The following is a 7622-nucleotide window of genomic DNA, read 5'->3' as shown; positions in this document are numbered from 1 at the left end:
ACAGGGACAAAAACATTTCTACAATGCTAGTGATAATCTGAAATGCATAAACCCCCTGGCTCACCACCAGCCTTGACCAATCCCACGTAGTCCTCCTCCCCCTGCCACATGGACCTTCTGCTTCTTGGGATAGAACCAGCTTCCTCCACACCTGCCACTTCCTTTAATGGAATATTCTTTTTCCTTATCCGCCCCCCACCTCCAGCCAATGGCTACTCACCCATCACGTTTCAGTTCAAATGTCACCTTTGCAAAACTCCTTTCTCTGAGTCTTCATTCTAAATAGAATGTCTCTGCTGGTCTTTTTTGTGGCATTTTATATATATTTGCTTCATCAAATTTATCACAGTCTTTGGTTATGTATTTGTAAGAATATAATATAGAGATATTTATAGATCATCGATCATCATTACCTTCTACCTAAGTGAAGGCAGGCACGACATCTGCTCGCTACTACCTACTGCTACCTACTTTACTGCAGGGAGCCAAAAGTTATGGGATGACTAGATAATAAGGGAGCATATAAGAAAGATAAAGTTATTTTCACAGGTCAGAGCTAAAACCAATAGAAAGAAGATAGTTCCAAGGCTATAAATAAAAGTTGGTTATTTCCTCTTATAATTTTAATCAATATTGTACTCATAATGTAAGTTAGTTGTAATGTACACGTATTAAATTATATGTCCCAATCATTATGCTAAGTAAGGAAATTGCCATGTCAATGAGTAATGAGCTGTCAGTCACCAGCGTGTCCGAGAGGAAGCAAGATGATCACCTTGCTTGTGAAAACAAGGTTTCTTGCACATCTCATAGATGCCAGGCACTTTGCTAAATGTTGAGGACACAGAATAAATGAGATAAGATTCCTGCATTCATGGAGCACCTAGTTGAAGAGAGTTCTTAGAGAAGGCATTTTGACCAGAAGGTCCATAATAATTCCGATGGGGGTAAGTTGATCTCTTCCCCTCCCCCTCTTTCTGTCTCTCTCAAAATACATCAATAAACATTTTTTAAAAAAATAAACAATAGGGGCGCCTGGGTGGCTCAGTCGGTTAAGCGTCCGACTTCAGCTCAGGTCACGATCTCGCGGTCCGTGGGTTCGAGCCCCACGTGGGGCTCTGGGCTGATGGCTCAGAGCCTGGAGCCTGCTTCCGATTCTGTGTCTCCCTCTCTCTCTGCCCCTCCCCCGTTCATGCTCTGTCTGTCTCTGTCTCAAAAATAAATAAACGTTAAAAAAAAATTTTTTTTAATAAAATAAAATAAATAAAAAATAAACAATAAATAAAATCAGCATCATCCCTTATCCTTAGTCCTAGTCATACCAGGATGGTGCCACTACCCAGAAAAAGCAAAGAAACCGGAAGCAGTGTTGAGCCCATATTTACATTCATTAGGAAGGTAGAACATGTTGGCCCAATATTTCCCAACACCCGCTCATCAAACAGAATACATTAAGGTAGTTTTTTTTTTTAAGTTTATCTATTTTGTGAGAGACAGAAAGAGAGCACGCGTGAGAGCAAGTGCGTGAGCAAGTGTGTGAGCAGGGAAGACACAGAGAGAGGAGTGAGAATTCCAAGCAGGCTCTGCACTGTCAGCATGAAGCCAGAGGCAGGGTTTGAACCCACAAACTGTGAGATCATGACCTGAGCTGAAGTCAAGAGTCGGAAGCTTAACCAACTGAGCTACCCAGGCACCCCAAATTTTTTAAAAATCCAGATAATTAGGCACTTTCCCCAACCAATGAACTAGGACTATGTAGAAGTTTTAAGGAATCTATCCTTTTAAATCTCCCTGGCTGTTTCTAGGGATTAGTTAAGTCTAAGAACCACCGCTTTTGACCTTCTGACAACACTACAGCCTGTTTTCATAGAAAAAGGGTGTCGTACCCTTCCCATCTTATGCCTCGTTTTTGTCTTTACGCTCAAGGAAACACTACAGATAAATATGAATAATATAATCATGTGGATTGAACTTGATCAGGAAGCTTGCCAATTAGCTTGAGGCTAAAGCTTAAACAATTTAAATTCATTCATCCAATCACTTATTACAGTCACGTATTTATCAGTTGTTGTGGAGTGCTTACTGCACGCCAGGCTCGGCACCAGATGCTGGGCATGGAGTGGTAAATACATCATGATGCTTGCTTTTCATCCCATATACCTCTGTGAACAGTCTCACTGGCTGACAGGAGGTGCTGGAACTTTTTAGCTTCTGCTGGCTACCTTAGGTTGAAACTCGTTTTAGAACCCTTAAGGCAGGGCACCTAAGTGGCTCAGTCAGTGAAGCATCTGACTCTAGCTTGGGTCATGATCTCACAGTTCATGAGTTCGAGCCCCACATTGGGCTCTGTTCTGACAGCTTGGAGCCTGCTTTGGATTCTGTGTCTCCCATTCTCTCTCTCTCTCTCTCTCTCTCTCAAAAATAAATAAACATTTAAAAATTAAAATAAAAAGAACCTTTAAGGCAAAGATTGTATTTGTTGCCATGGTGAGGTGGGGACTTCTCCTGAAAGTTACAGCCCAGTTGGAAAGCCAGCCACAAATCATGCTCAAGTTGGTAACACTTTTTTTTTTTATTTATTTATCTTGAGAGAGAAGGAGAGAACATGAGCAGGGTAGGGGCAGAGAGAGAGAGGGAGAGAGAGAATCCCAAGCAGGATCCGCACTGTCAGCACAGAGCCCAATGTGGAATTCCATCTCACAAACAGTGAGATCGTGACCTAAGCCTAAATCAAGATTCGTATGCTTAACTGATGGAGCCACCCAGATGCCCCTGATAGCGCTCTTAAGAAATAAATTATATCCCAGTCTTATTGGCTGGGTGGTGTTGTCTAAAGGACATTAATTCTATCTTCCCTTTAATCACATTCCAGAACTGTATACAAGCCAACTAGAACAATAAAGGCAGCTATGCAGCCAGACATACCAAATTGTTTAAATGGCAGCTTTCCTGAGATTTTTTCCAATGCTAACTGGCATCTATGAATCCATTTCCAGCTCAGGTCTCAGGGTAGCCACCGGGCCATACATGTGGGCTACAGTGCTGTAGCAGTGGCATGGCATTTTGCCAAACGCTGCTACCCTGGCTGGTTTCTGTTGTCAGTGTCCACACTGCAGCTCTCCTTGCTCTTTCCCCAATGATTGGAAGGTTATGGAGAGTTCTGCCAACAGCCAAGATCTCTAAGGTACCCTGGACCTTTGAAGACACCAAGCAAGTTCTGAGAGGATGATAAAAGGCAATCTCATCTGAGATATTGCTTATTTTCTTCTCTTTTTTTAAAGAAAAGGACAGCAAGTGGAGGAAGGGCAGAGGGAGAGGGAGAGAATCTCAAGCAGGATCCACACCCAGCTCAGAGCCCAATGCAGAGCTTGATCCCCAACCCTGGGATCATGACCTGAGCCGAAATCAAGAGTTGGATGCTCAACCGGCTGGCCACCCAGGCGCCTGTGGGATATTGCTTTTTAAACAAACCTTCATATTAAGTGGGTGCAGATTGCTTCATGCTTTGAAACTTTTTATCCCAGTCTGAGTGTTGCCCGCAATGAGGAGATTCTTTGGCACTAAACAATCATGATTCACTCTTAATCGGGTTCCATGTTTACCCCACAGCTCTTCCCTGCTCTTATGAAGTAGATCCTATTTTTTTATTTTAAAAAATAAAAAAAAAATTTTAACATTTATTTATTTTTGAGACAGAGAAAGACAGAGCATGAGCAGGGGAGGGTCAGAGAGAGAAGGAGACACAGAGTCCGAAACAGGCTCCAGGCTCCGAGCTGTCATCCCAGAGCCTGACGTGGGGCTCGAACTCACGGACCGCGAGATCAGGACCTGAGCCGAAGTTGGACATCCAACCGACTGAGCCACCCAGGTGCCCCGAGTAGATCCTATTTTTCTAGGACTATCTCTTAGCCTGCCTCTGCTTTGGAACTTGCTAAGCCTTCTCCCTTCACTCTTTGCAACATTGGCTTTTCTCTCTCTCTCTCTCTCTCTCTCTCTCTCTTTCTCTAATGTATACACCCCTTTAATTATATGACTGGACTAAGAGTAAAAAAAAAAAAAAAGCAAAAAGCAAAACACAAAACAAACCTATTTAGTTTTTTTTTTTAACGTTTATTTATTTTTGAGACAGAGAGAGACACAGCATGAACGGGGGAGGGGCAGAAAGAGAGGGGAACACAGAATCAGAAGCAGGCTCCAGGCTCTGAGCCATCAGCCCAGAGCCCGACGCGGGGCTCGAACTCGCGGACCGCGAGATCGTGACCTGAGTGAAGTCGGACGCTTAACCGACTGAGCCACCCAGGCGCCCCAAACCTATTTAGTTTTTAAGCTAGCGAAGATCACCAGCGATGATCAGAAATGATCACCAGGAAGCTTAGCTCTGTCCTTGCCTTGGCCAAGAACTCTTTATTTTTGGACCTTCAGTGGGCCAGAGAAAAATGGATTTCCATTAGAGCCTGGAAGAATGAGTATGACCACAATTCATTGGTCATTCGATCCCACTATTTTACCAGTGAGAGGTTCAGTCTCTCTCTGACCCTACCTTGATTCCAATAATTTCATACTCTTGTTCAGCTAGTTGAATGAATGTTGGCTCCTCACACCTGGGGAGAGCATTGGATCCTTGAGAGAAGCTGGGACATTCACTCTCTATTTGTCCCCGTGAGCTCTGACAATGGTAACCATCAGATGTAAACCACTTTGAAGTCCCACTTACACTCTGCACACCCTGACTCTCAACAGTGAATTGTAAGAATAAAGAGCTGCCCTTTTAAGGTATGAGATGAGGAATTAATAACGAGTGTGGGGCACAATTACTAGTCAAATGTATTTATTTCTAATCTAAATGCTCCTCTCATTATCAGTGTTTGACCTCAGGAGAATAATGAGGTCAAAGAGGTAAAAAGAATACATGTGGTGAAAATTATATAATACCATTATAATAAGGTAATAAAACAGTGTAATAAATGTCCTGACATTTAATATTCAGGACAACTAGCAATCTCAAGGATTTAAAAGCTTAGAAATTTCCTTTGGTGATGATAATAAGCATGTCTGTGGACTTGGTCACCCATTTACATTTTATTATGACGTAAGAAGGTTTGCTTATAAATTGAGAAAACAAACTATATCCATGTGGGCCAACTTCAGGGTACAATGGGAAAACAAACCTACTAACATTTGCTTTTTTGAGTGGAACAGAAGCTTTCAGTAAAGTGACTGATTTATTCAGGGTTTTGTTTTGTTTGTGCTTCTTTGTTTTAACCACAAATAGAAAGGGAAAGAAAGGGAGAGAAGCAAAGTCTACTCCTCTTTGACAGATCACAGGACCCTCAGGACCATCTTTTTTCTTAGATACATCCATTTTTGTATAACTAAGCATGCCTGCATTTGGAGTTTGCAAGGAAATGTGTCCAACAACCTGCTCACTAACCAGAAAGCACAGACTGAATGGTTAAGAACCTGACCCATATATTTTAAAGGTACCTTTAAAAGAACCTCTTTAAAGATACTCAGTTCTCAAGATGATTCAGCTAGGGGGCAATGGTCCGATTTAGCTGTCTACTATCTTTTTCCATGAACCATGTCTCAACAGTGGTTGGAGGACTAGCTTCAGCAGAGTTAAAGGAGCCCCTTGGGGACATCCTCTCTGGCTTAGGAATTAAAAAATCTCAAGAGAATGTCACTCCTACACACAAGCCACAGTCTACAAAAGAATAATGTTCAGGGTGCCTGGGTGGCTCAGTTGGTTAAGTGTCCAGATCTTGATTTTGGCTCAGGTTATGATCCCAGGGTTGTGAGATTGAGCCCTGCCTTGGGTTCAGCACTGAGCATGGAGCCTGCTTGGGATTCTCTCTCTCTCTCTCTCTCTCTCTGCTCCTCACTCACCCATGTGTGTGCACACACACAAGCCCTCTCTATCTCTAAAATAAAATAAAAAAAACAACATTCCTTAGTCTATCAGAAAGCAGATGTTGTAAAGTAACCTAATGAACTAAAATCGTGCTTTTCCAAGGAGAAAGGGCCATACAACTATTTCACTCCCATTAGCAGGCCAGCAGTGGAGATAACTGTCAAAAAATGAGAGAAGAACAAACACCCGTAGATTTAGTAGTCAACATTTCAAAACTTCCCATCAAGCTAACACCTTTTAAAAAGTCTATTAGTGGGGCGCCTGGGTGGCGCAGTCGGTTAAGTGTCCGACTTCAGCCAGGTCACGATCTCGCGGTCCGTGAGTTCCAGCCCCGCGTCAGGCTCTGGGCTGATGGCTCAGAGCCTGGAGCCTGTTTCCGATTCTGTGTCTCCCTCTCTCTCTGCCCCTCCCCCGTTCATGCTCTGTCTCTCTCTGTCCCAAAAATAAATAAAAAACGTTGAAAAAAATTTTAAAAAGTCTATTAGTTATTTGAAAGTTGTACGTTGATGATAATGGCTAGCGTTTAGCATGTCAAACTTCGCACACTGTGCACCTTTCAGCTCTTGATCACCCACTGCAGTAGGTAACACTGTTTTATAGATAAGGAAGTCAAAGCTTGGCCAAAGGGATCTGCAAGCCTACTAGTCCACAAAGACTAGGCTTCGGATCTATCACTCTTTTCCTGCTGCTTATTAGATGAGATTGGAAATCAGGCGGTGCTTATATTGCTACAATTCTCTGAATATCTCGGGCAGATATTCTTTCAAATCCTAAGAAATTACTGTGTCAATTCCAGGGGAAGGAAAAACATAACTTTTTTAAACATATGGATATGTTAACTGCCTAAAATCATCTGAACTGATTGTTTTAATTCTTGAAGGAATTGTGCAAGAAATTAAAGATGCACAAAGATTGCGTACACCTTGAGAGGCATAAACGGGGTGCCTAAACTCCTCTCTGCAACAGCATTTTTGACTGCTTTTCCTGAGATGATAAATTTCTGAAATTATGATGAAAGTTGTTATTAAAGGCAGTAGAATACAGGGGCACCTGGGTGGCTCAATTGGTTTAGTGTCCAACTCTGTATTTCAGCTTGGGTCATAATTTCACAGTTGTGAGACTAAACCCCAGGCCGGGCTCTGCTCTGACAGCGTGGAACCTGTTTGGGATTCTCTCTCTCTCTCTCTCTCTATCTCTCTCTCTCTCTCTGCTCCTCCCCCACTGGCAGGTGCACGCACGTGCATTCTCTCTCTTTTCTCTCAAAATAAATAACTTTAAATTTTTTTTAGGGCGCCTGGGTGGCTCAGTTGGTTAAGCGTCCGACTTCAGCTCAGGTCACGATCTCGCGGTCCGTGAGTTCGAGCCCCACGTCAGGCTCTGGGCTGATGGCTCAGAGCCTGGAGCCTGCTTCTGATTCTGTGTCTCCCTCTCTCTCTGCCCCTCCCCCGTTCATGCTCTGTCTCTCTCTGTCTCAAAAATAAATAAAATGTTAAAAAAATTTTTAAAAATATTTTTTTAAAGAATAATCCATATTAGCAATGGTATGTAACACACTCCTGATCAACTTTTCTATTTAGAACTTAACCCAACTTCTGTTTCAATAAATTAGTTCAGGATAGTATTGTCTCACTTGAACATGAAAACTGTTGAGAAAGAGAAAACATATTTCCTAATGTAAGTACAAATGTAAGCATTTTGTGCTTTTTTAAAA

At 42.5% G+C, this 7622-nt stretch overlaps 1 long non-coding RNA gene across 1 annotated transcript in view; it reads left to right on the top strand.

Moving 5' to 3' along the window:
- Window positions 1-1034: 1034 nt before the first annotated feature.
- The window catches only part of LOC125925092 (uncharacterized), a 187511-nt gene continuing 180923 nt past the window's right edge, over window positions 1035-7622 (top strand). The window contains exon 1 of the long non-coding RNA XR_007458702.1: window positions 1035-1075. This is a non-coding gene — a long non-coding RNA (uncharacterized LOC125925092). The remainder of the gene's footprint in view (window positions 1076-7622) is intronic.

Source organism: Panthera uncia, chromosome F1 (genome assembly GCF_023721935.1).
Source record: "Panthera uncia isolate 11264 chromosome F1, Puncia_PCG_1.0, whole genome shotgun sequence".
NCBI classification, from domain to species: domain Eukaryota; kingdom Metazoa; phylum Chordata; class Mammalia; order Carnivora; family Felidae; genus Panthera; species Panthera uncia.
This window is presented reverse-complemented; position numbering and strand designations above follow the sequence as displayed.